The following is a 9,909-nucleotide window of genomic DNA, read 5'->3' on the forward strand; positions in this document are numbered from 1 at the left end:
ATTATTATTCATTCATTCTCCTTTGGCTTAGTCCTTTTATTCATCAGGGGTTACCACAGCGGAATGAACTGCCAACTTATCCAGCATATGTTTTACACAGCGGATGCCCTTTCAGCTGCAACCCAGTACTGCAAAACACCCATACACTGTCACATTCACACACATACACTACGGCCAATTTAGTTTATTCAGTTTATCTATAGCGCATGTCTTTGGACTGTGGGGAAAATCGGAGCACCTGGAGGAAACCCACATGAACACAGAGAGAACATGCAAACTCCACACAGAAATGCCAACTGACATTAATTATTAATTATTTCTACTATTGTCATTATTCAGGTTGTTGTAGTTGGTGTAGTAGTTGTAGTAGTAGTCATAGTAGTAGTAGCGGTTGTATTTTTTTTTTAAGCAATAGTTGCAGTATCTGTAGTAGTAGATGTCGTTGGTTTAGCGGTATCCAAAGTAGTAGATGTGTAGTAGTAGTAGTAGTATCAGAAGTAGATGTTGTTGATGTAGATGTTGTAGCAGCAGTCATTGCTGTAGTAGATGTAGTAGTGGTAACAGTGGTAGTAGTCGTTGTAATAGTATCAATAGTTGTAGACATTGTTGTAGTAGTAGTAGCAGTAGTAATAGTTGTAACATTAGAAACTCTCTGTAGAAGTAGTTGATGTAGCACTTGTTGTCCTTTCTTGCTCGTTTACTGTCATTACTATCATTATATCACTAGCATTGTTGACACTCCTTATCACTGACTGGTTTGTTTCTATCAGATTTTTTTTATATATATATATATATATATATATATATATATATATATATATATATATATATATATATATATATATATATATATATATGTATATATATATATATATATATATATATATATATATATATATATATATATATATATATATATATATATATATATATATATATATATGTGTGTGTGTGTGTGTGTGTGTGTGTGCGTGTGTGTGTGTGTGTGTGTGTGTGTGTTACTTCATTTATTGACTGTTATTATTACTTTTGTATGTACTCTGACCTGTTTACCAAGTTACCTTTACATGCATACACACATACACAAACACACGCACCAGCCAGTATCTGACTGTATTGTTGTTGTTTTTGTTATTTTTGTTATTGTTTCATTTTCTTTGTATTTGTATGATCTCAATTTGTATACCTTTTTGTATATTCTAATAATAAAAAAAAAGAAAAAGAAATGCCAACTGACCCAGCTGGGACATGAACCAGCGACCTTCTTGCTGTGAGATGGCCCACCACTGAGCCCCTATGCCACCACGTCGTCCATTTTATCATTACATTAAGCAAACAAAATCTAAAAGTATCTTTAAAAAATATTACATACAAGAAAATGTCATTCAAAAATGTGCAAAAGACTTAATATTATACTTATTACCATTCTTTACTATGATCATCACAGTAAAGAACCCAAAAGATTACACATTAATCATAGACAGGGAGTCAAATTATGAATGAACAAAATGTTACTTTGTCCTCAAAACAAATGTCAGCTCATTACACACAGATTGAAACCCTTGCCTTTTGACCTTAAAGGATGATTTGTCACACGTGTTGATATGCTGTCATATAAATGGAATCTCACAGCAGCCGCATAAATCATGGTCATGTGAAGGGTCAAGGTTCCCAGTCAAGTCAGGTGTTTGAAATGATACTCATCAGAAACTTTATTCATAAAGGTAAAAACTATGCACTGTTGTTTAACGATTTATGCTCTGTATTTCATGGAAAATTATTATTTTTATTTGGCAGGGATGAAATAAACTGACGTGAAGTGATATATTTTACAAAATCATATGACTTTCTTTTTATTAAATAATTTTTTTTAATGGTTACCACTAAATGATCTGTAAAGGATTCTTTAGGACTTAAGTAATGGCTTCTGAAAACCCAGCTTTGAATCAAAGGAATAGGTAATATATTAATATTAAAATACAAAGAAGTTAAATTGTAATATTTTCCAACATATATTTAGTTTGTCAAAATGATCCCTGATTACCATGTTGACCATGTGTCTGAAATAACTATACTTCCCTATTGTATGTGTGCAATCAGGAGCAGAGTAGTACAATTAAGTATTCGAAAACAGTAGATGAGAAGTACCTGGATGACTACTGGATTCCGATGGACACTTTACTATCACACAAAGCCACAGAAGATGATTTATGAATAGAAGTGAAAAGATTCAGCTGACACAGGTAAGTCTGATGATGAAAACATTTTGGATTTAGTACATCTGAATTTCATAATTACTCATAGTCATATAGAGCTTTGAATTAAATAGTAGCTTACCTCATATTTCCTACGTAGACGGAAAATTGTTTTGACCGATAATTCATTCATTTTCCTTCGGCTTAGTTGTTTATTTATCAATGGTCACCACAGCGGAATGAACTGCCAACTTTTCAGTGGCAGTGGATGCCCTCCCAGCTGCAACCCAGTACTGGGAAACAGCCATACGCATTATCATTCACATACACACACTCATACACTATGGCAAAATTAGTTTATTTAATTCACCTATAGCTCTTTGGACTGTGGGAAAAACAAGAGCACCTGGAGGAAACCCACACAAACACAGGCAGAATGTGCAAACTCCACACAGAAATACCAATTGGTCCAGCTGGGGCTCGAACCAGTGACCTTCTTGCTGTGAGGTGACAGTGCTAACCACTGAGCCACCTTAAATGTCACAACCACAAACCATTGACTGAACATCTGTTGCACATAGCATAGTTACATGGAGATTTTTGGATAAATCTGCAGATTTGAGTTCATCCTCTGACTGATTGTTTTGTGAGAGATGTGTGTTTCTGTCTGAAAACAACATGAATCTGGACTTGATTACATTAGTGATAATGTGCAATTATCAAGAAAGACTAAATGCTAGATTCTTTAATATGAGTTCATGGCATAGAAAAAATATCAGCAAATTGCTATCACGTCCATACACAACTCATTGTTTCTGAAAGTTTTGTCATGAAAGATTATTCAAAATGAAGGAATCATACAAGAATGACCCTCCACGGCCAGGCAAAATCTGCTGATATTTTTTACTGTTTCTGCACAAAATTTTTGTACAAATTTTTGTAGAATAATTTTGAGTAACTAAAAACTTAAAACATAAATCCCTGTGGCTCCTAATGATACAGGTCTTGTGCAGCAAAATAAGCAGTCTCTATAAGAAATTGAACATTGTTTACAATATCATGAACTTTAATCAACAGCTTAGTCAAACAAATTTCAGCACATGTGTGACAGTTGTTCAGTGTAGTTCTGTCACTTTTGATGACAAATGTGCAAGAGTTGCTGACGCAATCACCAATATCTATCAACCAATATCAACTGCATCACCTGACCTTCAGTCCAATCTGAACTACATCCAATTGTGCCGAGATCTGCTTGACCGGGCTGTTGATTAAGGCCAATAATATTGTAAATAATGTTCAATTTCTTACATGAACAGATCATTTTGCTTAAAAATTCACCTACATTTTGTATGATCTGTGAGTAAATTAACAAGTAATTTACATCTTTGAGTGACCTATGCCTTTAAGGTGGTTCTGTATAACAGACTGTACTGCAGTCCTACAACTTTAGCATAATTTGATGCTTACTAATAGTTATTAAGGTGTTATTAAGTAGTGAGGTTTAGGTATTGGGTAGGATTAAGCATTTAGAATAAGATCATGCAGAATATGTACTTTATAAGTTCTAATAAACAGACAGAATCTCAATAATATGCAGGCAATAAGCCACTACTGTGTAGTTAAACATGTAAATTGGTCCTTAACTGAAGTGTTTAGTTTAAAAAAGCATATATATATATATATATATATATATATATATATATATATATATATATATATATATATATATATAAACAAAATAAATACATATATAAATTATATATATATATAATTTATTTAATAGTATATTTTAACATAAATGCTTGTGATTACATTTAAAAGTACTATTTAATAACTCCACAATATATAAACTAAATAAATAATTTAAAATGTTAATTAAAAACTAAAAGACATTTGAAATTAATTTAAACTATAATGTTTTTTTTTTCATTTCTTTAGGTGTCCAAAAGCATTAGATTCAGTTTTTACAAGATGTTCCATAAGTAACATTCGGCACTTGAGGACTGATCCTGGATCTGGATACCTCAGATCCAGCCATGACTTTAGTACTTGGCTTTGGAGAGGAAGGTCAAGTGACAAATCCACTATTTGTTCAGCACAGAGGGAGCAGATCTTAAGTACCCATTTCAGGCCATCAAAATGGCATTGTTGTGTAAATGAAAGACCAAAAGTTTTCCGTTTTACGGTTGAAAAGGTTGTTCGGCCTAAATTCCTATGTAGATTTGCTGAAACACGTAGACGGCATAGGTTTATTTATAACCTGCATTTTATTGTTAATACTGTCAACGTAAAAACCTGCGCAAAACATAATACACACACACACACTGACACACACTCATCCATTACTGCTAAGAATGCTGTTATAAAGGCAAAGTAGTCCTATCAATGACCATTTCAGCATTACTCTGATTACTTCAGTCTCACACACACACACACATTGGTTTTTAATGTTTTATGTGGTTTTTCTTCTCATAGACAAAATGATTTTTATACTGTACAAACCATAAAATCTACCTCCCTGTCCCTAAACCCAACCCTCACAGGAAACAATCTACAGTTTTACATTTCCAAAACACTTCTACGTGGTTTATAAGCCATGATAGTTACCTCATAGGACCAAAAGAAGTCCACACAATGTTTAAATTCACTGGTATTGCTATACTTATGGGGACATTTAGGCTCCACAAAGTAAGAAATACAACACACACACCTTTTCTTTTTTCATGAAATGTTTCATTCCCACCGAAGTATGAAATACTTAATAAAAATCCATAATGAAACTCTTTCTTCTGACCTAAATGCCAGATAATGGCCCTGTCACATGACTGTCCATGACATTTCCTCAAGCAACAATACTTTTCCTTTCATTTTAGTTTCCCATGGGCATTCAGATAGTCACACACATGTCCATTCTGTGCTAAATCCTCAGATCTGGGTGGTCTGCATGTGTGAACGTGTGTGACAGCAGGAAGCACAAACAGCACAGCTCGACAGCAATGAATGAAGAGGGGATCAGTGAGAGGATCAGTCACCAGCACATTCACTTCCTACTGACTGTATTATTCTTAAAGGGATACTTCCCTAAAAAGACTTAGAATAACACAAGGGCGAGCAAATAATGACAGAACTTTCTAGATTCACTGTTAAACGATTTTTGTACATTACCCAATATTAAACTGTAAAATTAACTGTATTTTACTGTAGAAGTGCTGCATGGTGGCACAGTGAGTAGCACGTTCCCCTTACAGCAAGAAGGTCACTGATTCAAGCTTTGGCTGGGTCAGTTGTCATTTCTATGTGAAGTTTGCATGTTCTTCCCGTGTTGGTGTGGGTTCCTCTGGGTGCTCCGATCCAAAAACATGTGGTATTGGGTAAGCTAAATTGTCCGTAGTGTATGTGTGTGAATGGGAGTGTATGGGTGTTTCCCAGTGATGGGTTGCAGCTGGAAGGGCATACGCTGCATAAAACATACGCTGGATAAGTTGGCGGTTCATTCCACTGTGGCAACCCCAGATTAATAAAGGCGCTAAGCCGGAAAGAAAATGAATGAATGAATTTTACTGTAGGACAGTTATACAGTAAGTACTGTATGTTAAAGTTGCATTGTGAAAATTACTGTATATTTTACAGTTCAATACAGTAAATACATATACAGCAAGATAATGCTGGTGCTGGACCAAGATGGTGCTGTATTAATACAGTATTTTTTGCAGTAATTAATTTACAGTAAGTTACCGGCAAACTGCTGCCAGCAGGTTACTGTAGATTCTACAGGAAACTGTTAACAATGTAGTTCTTGAGAAAAAGAAGCATGCTTAAAGGTTAGGCAAATGCAAATCTTAGTGCATCTGAGATGTGTGCTGGCAGGTAGGAAATATAATAAAACTAAATAAAAGGACTATTATGTTTTATGTTTCCATAAAAAGATCTTTTAAAAGAAAACCAGAGAGTTCTTCATGTTCACAAAGTTGTATTTTAACTATTAAGCATATTAAGCATCTTTCTTGCAACCACAACATGAACAGGAAAATAACATGGTCGTTAGAATCTTACAAAACAAGCTGACATTAGACTAAATAGGGTCTAATATGAATACTTTTTGTTAAAATAACACAAGAACAAATAAATCTTGCAACTATTTGCCCACAAGTACAAAGAAACAAGTGAAAAAAATTTTAATGGCTAATTTTATAGATCATATCATGTCCACGGCCAATAAGAAATAACATGCCAACATCTGATAGCAGTTACCATTGTCTTCCTTTCCCACACACACACACACACCCAAAACAATATTTATATTGTGCATATTACTTTACACTCTGTGTGATCACACCACATTCCGCTCCAACACACACACACACACACACTTGTAATGTCTACACAGTTATCGGTCAAAGATTAATATGATGTCATCATCATACAGTAAAAACCAGAGATTAATGGACTTTGCCTTTTTGAAAATGTTTATATTGTAAAGCATTTTGTGTCACATATAAGCAATTAAATCTATTATTTATTTAATATCAATTAAAAAACACAGTAAAAACATCATTACTGTGTAATATAAGTGCAATTTCAAATAAACATATTCTATTTATTATATTTGAAAATTGTTACTTATTTAAAGTCTTTATTCTCATATAATCCTTCAGAAATCATTCTAATATGTTGATTTGTTACATTTGGTGTTGTATGACTATTTGATCAATTTAAATCATTAATTCATTCATTTTCTTAGTCTCTTATTTATCAGGGGGCGTCACAGCAGAATGAACCTATTCCAGCATTTGTTTTATGCATTGGATGCCCTTCCAGCCACAACCCAGTACTGGGAATTACTTATACAAACTCATACACTACAGTCAATTTAGTTTATTCAATTCACCTATACCACACCTTTGGACTGTGGGGGAAACCAGAGGAAACCCACACGAACACAGGGAGAACATGTAAACATCACACAGACATGCCAACTGGCCCAGCCGGGACTCGTACTAGCGACCTTCTTGCTGTGAGGTGACAGTCCTAACAACCGTACTACCTTTTAATATAGCACTTTAAAAGCCTTTACTTTGATTTTTACTTGTACATGTTTTATGAAGAGTTTGTGAAAATAAACAGTAAATACACATCTGTATTAATGCGCAGGTAAATCAAACTTGACATTAAACTAAACGTTATAAATCAATTTCATTTTGAACATATTCAGAGTAATACATTATTTGCTGTGGTAAAATATAATGCTGGAGTAAAATAAGGGGGAAAAAACGATAGACAAGGAAGAGGTTTTTATGTCTTTACGTGTGAAGTTATGAACTCAATATTCCGGATTGGGAAAAAAAACACTTCCTCTTTACTGCACAGAGCCTGTTCGGTCGGACTGAAATGGAAAAAAACTGAGGTGAATCTGAAAGCTGTAATACAAGCTTATTGTAACATTTACAAAAAAATCTACAATCTCTCCAAGCCAAAAGAACAGATAGACCATAACACAGTGCACCTCCTGAAGTATCAGATACACTTCAGATCCAGTGTGTGTGTGTGTGTGTGTGTGTGTGTGTGTGAGAGAGAAAAGAAGGTTCAAGTCTCTTCAAGTTGCAGCTTAAACATACCCAAGCATTCACTGAAACGGAAAGACTGCGCGCACACACACACACACACGCACACTTGAAAAAAGTGTGTGTGTGTTCACCTGTAGGATATCTCTTCCATTCAAAGATCGTGTTCTTACATGACTACTGTTGCACCTGGACTGCCGGAAAACCTGCGAGATCAAAGTCTTTGAGTTCCCGTAAAGGCAGGAGTTTACATACAACACAAACAAACAGACATGACAGATTATCCCCACGCTTTTCTCACCAATATTCATTATATAAACCGAAATGTTAGCATAAAACGGATTGTTCTAGACCTTGTTTATAATACTTTTAAGCAGTTAACTGCCTGGTAAATTACTTTAGAAATGTAACAGTGAGTTATACAGCACAACAGTAAGTTAGAGAACAAGCATGTCAAACTACTGGTGGTTTTTAAAATGAACAATCTCCAAGGAGAAAATAGATTAAATCATAGACTGCACATTGTGCCTAAAACTTACACTCAAAAATATTTATTTTTAAATACTTATTTTAAACTTTAACTGTAAAAACACAATTCTTACTTTTTTTGAGACAACTCAATTGTTTTATGTTCAGTACACTTAAATTTGTAAAAAAAACAATTAAGTCACCTTAATCAATTTGTGTTGGGAGGACATGATAGTATTGTGTGGAACCCAGCATTTCTTTTACAGTCTAACACAACTTTATAGGCCTTACTGCTTAATTGATCAATTCATAACAGCAATTCTTTAAAGAATTAATGTAGCATGTAGAAAGCAATGTTTCCCCTTTCATTCATTCACTGACACACACACATGGGAGATGCGTATTGTTCGGTGGGTTGGGTTTGTAACATTCATTGTTCTTTTGTGTGGTCGAGGTGGCCTGACAGTCCCACCCCCGAATTCACACAGCCTATTGGCCGATATTCTGCTCACCTATTGGCACAGCATTTGCTCCTCTCTATTGGCTGACATGCATTATTATCTGTAATCAGAACTAGAGGCTCAAAAAGCATACACATACAAGCAGAACTAACTAATCACTTGTTCATCACCCCAATCCTTTTGAAGGCAGGTGTGAATGAAGCTTGTCTACACTTGCTGGATATTCTTCAAGTGTGGGTTAAAAAAGGAAAGAATTACAAGCCAAACGTCAATTTTAATGGAATTGTGAATGAGTTATAGTTCCTATTAAGGCTGCACGATATTGAAAAAATCTGATATTGCGATCTAAAATTTTTCTGCAATAAGTATTGTTATATAAATACAGTTTCACAAGATATTTTGAATAGCTCTATTTGATGATTTTCTGGGGAGTCTAACATTATTCAGGTACAGTAATTTAATAATTACAATGCAAAAAAAAATGCTATTCTTACTTTGTTTTGTCTCGTTTCTAAATATCAAAAAATTCTTAGATCAAGTAAAACTATTGTTTTGATTTTACCGTCAGAAGAAAAACTTGTGAGATAATCTTGTTTTTGCTTTGAAATGTTGATATTTGATTAAAAACAAGAAAAAATGTAAGACTTTTTTTTTTTTTTGCATAAATCATATAAATTCCATATAAATACAGTGATTGAATACAATTCTGTAGCTCCTGATCAACTATAATTCAGACTCAACATTGCATACCTTTGCGATGTGACTGTTGCAGATTGGCTGCAGACTCTGTGCAGATGCAATCTGAGCGGCATGCAATGCTTTTGTATGGGCTCACCTAACCCTACCCCTTACAGTGACGTCACTAGCTCCATTGAGTGCATTGTGTCTGTCATTGCATCTGAGTGATGCAATCTCAGCTTGCATCTAAAAGGCTGCATCCAGATACTATTGATATCGATGCTGAAACGATATATTGTGCAGCCCTAGTTACTAAAGCACAGGAAAGTAATTGGAAAACACAACTAAGACAATAAAATGTTGTTTCTGAATGTTGTTTGAAAAGTAAAACATTTTTAATATAATTTAATCCTCTTTTACAAATTTTGAAAATGTCCAACTTTTTAGATTTTGATATTTTATACACATACATTTCTCATAGCTGTATGTATTGGTTTATTTTATTTGGGCCAAGTTGTGTATGGAATTTATTTGTTTGTTTATTTA

The sequence above is a fragment of the Danio aesculapii genome, chromosome 1 (assembly GCF_903798145.1).
Source record: "Danio aesculapii chromosome 1, fDanAes4.1, whole genome shotgun sequence".
Lineage (NCBI taxonomy): Eukaryota > Metazoa > Chordata > Actinopteri > Cypriniformes > Danionidae > Danio > Danio aesculapii.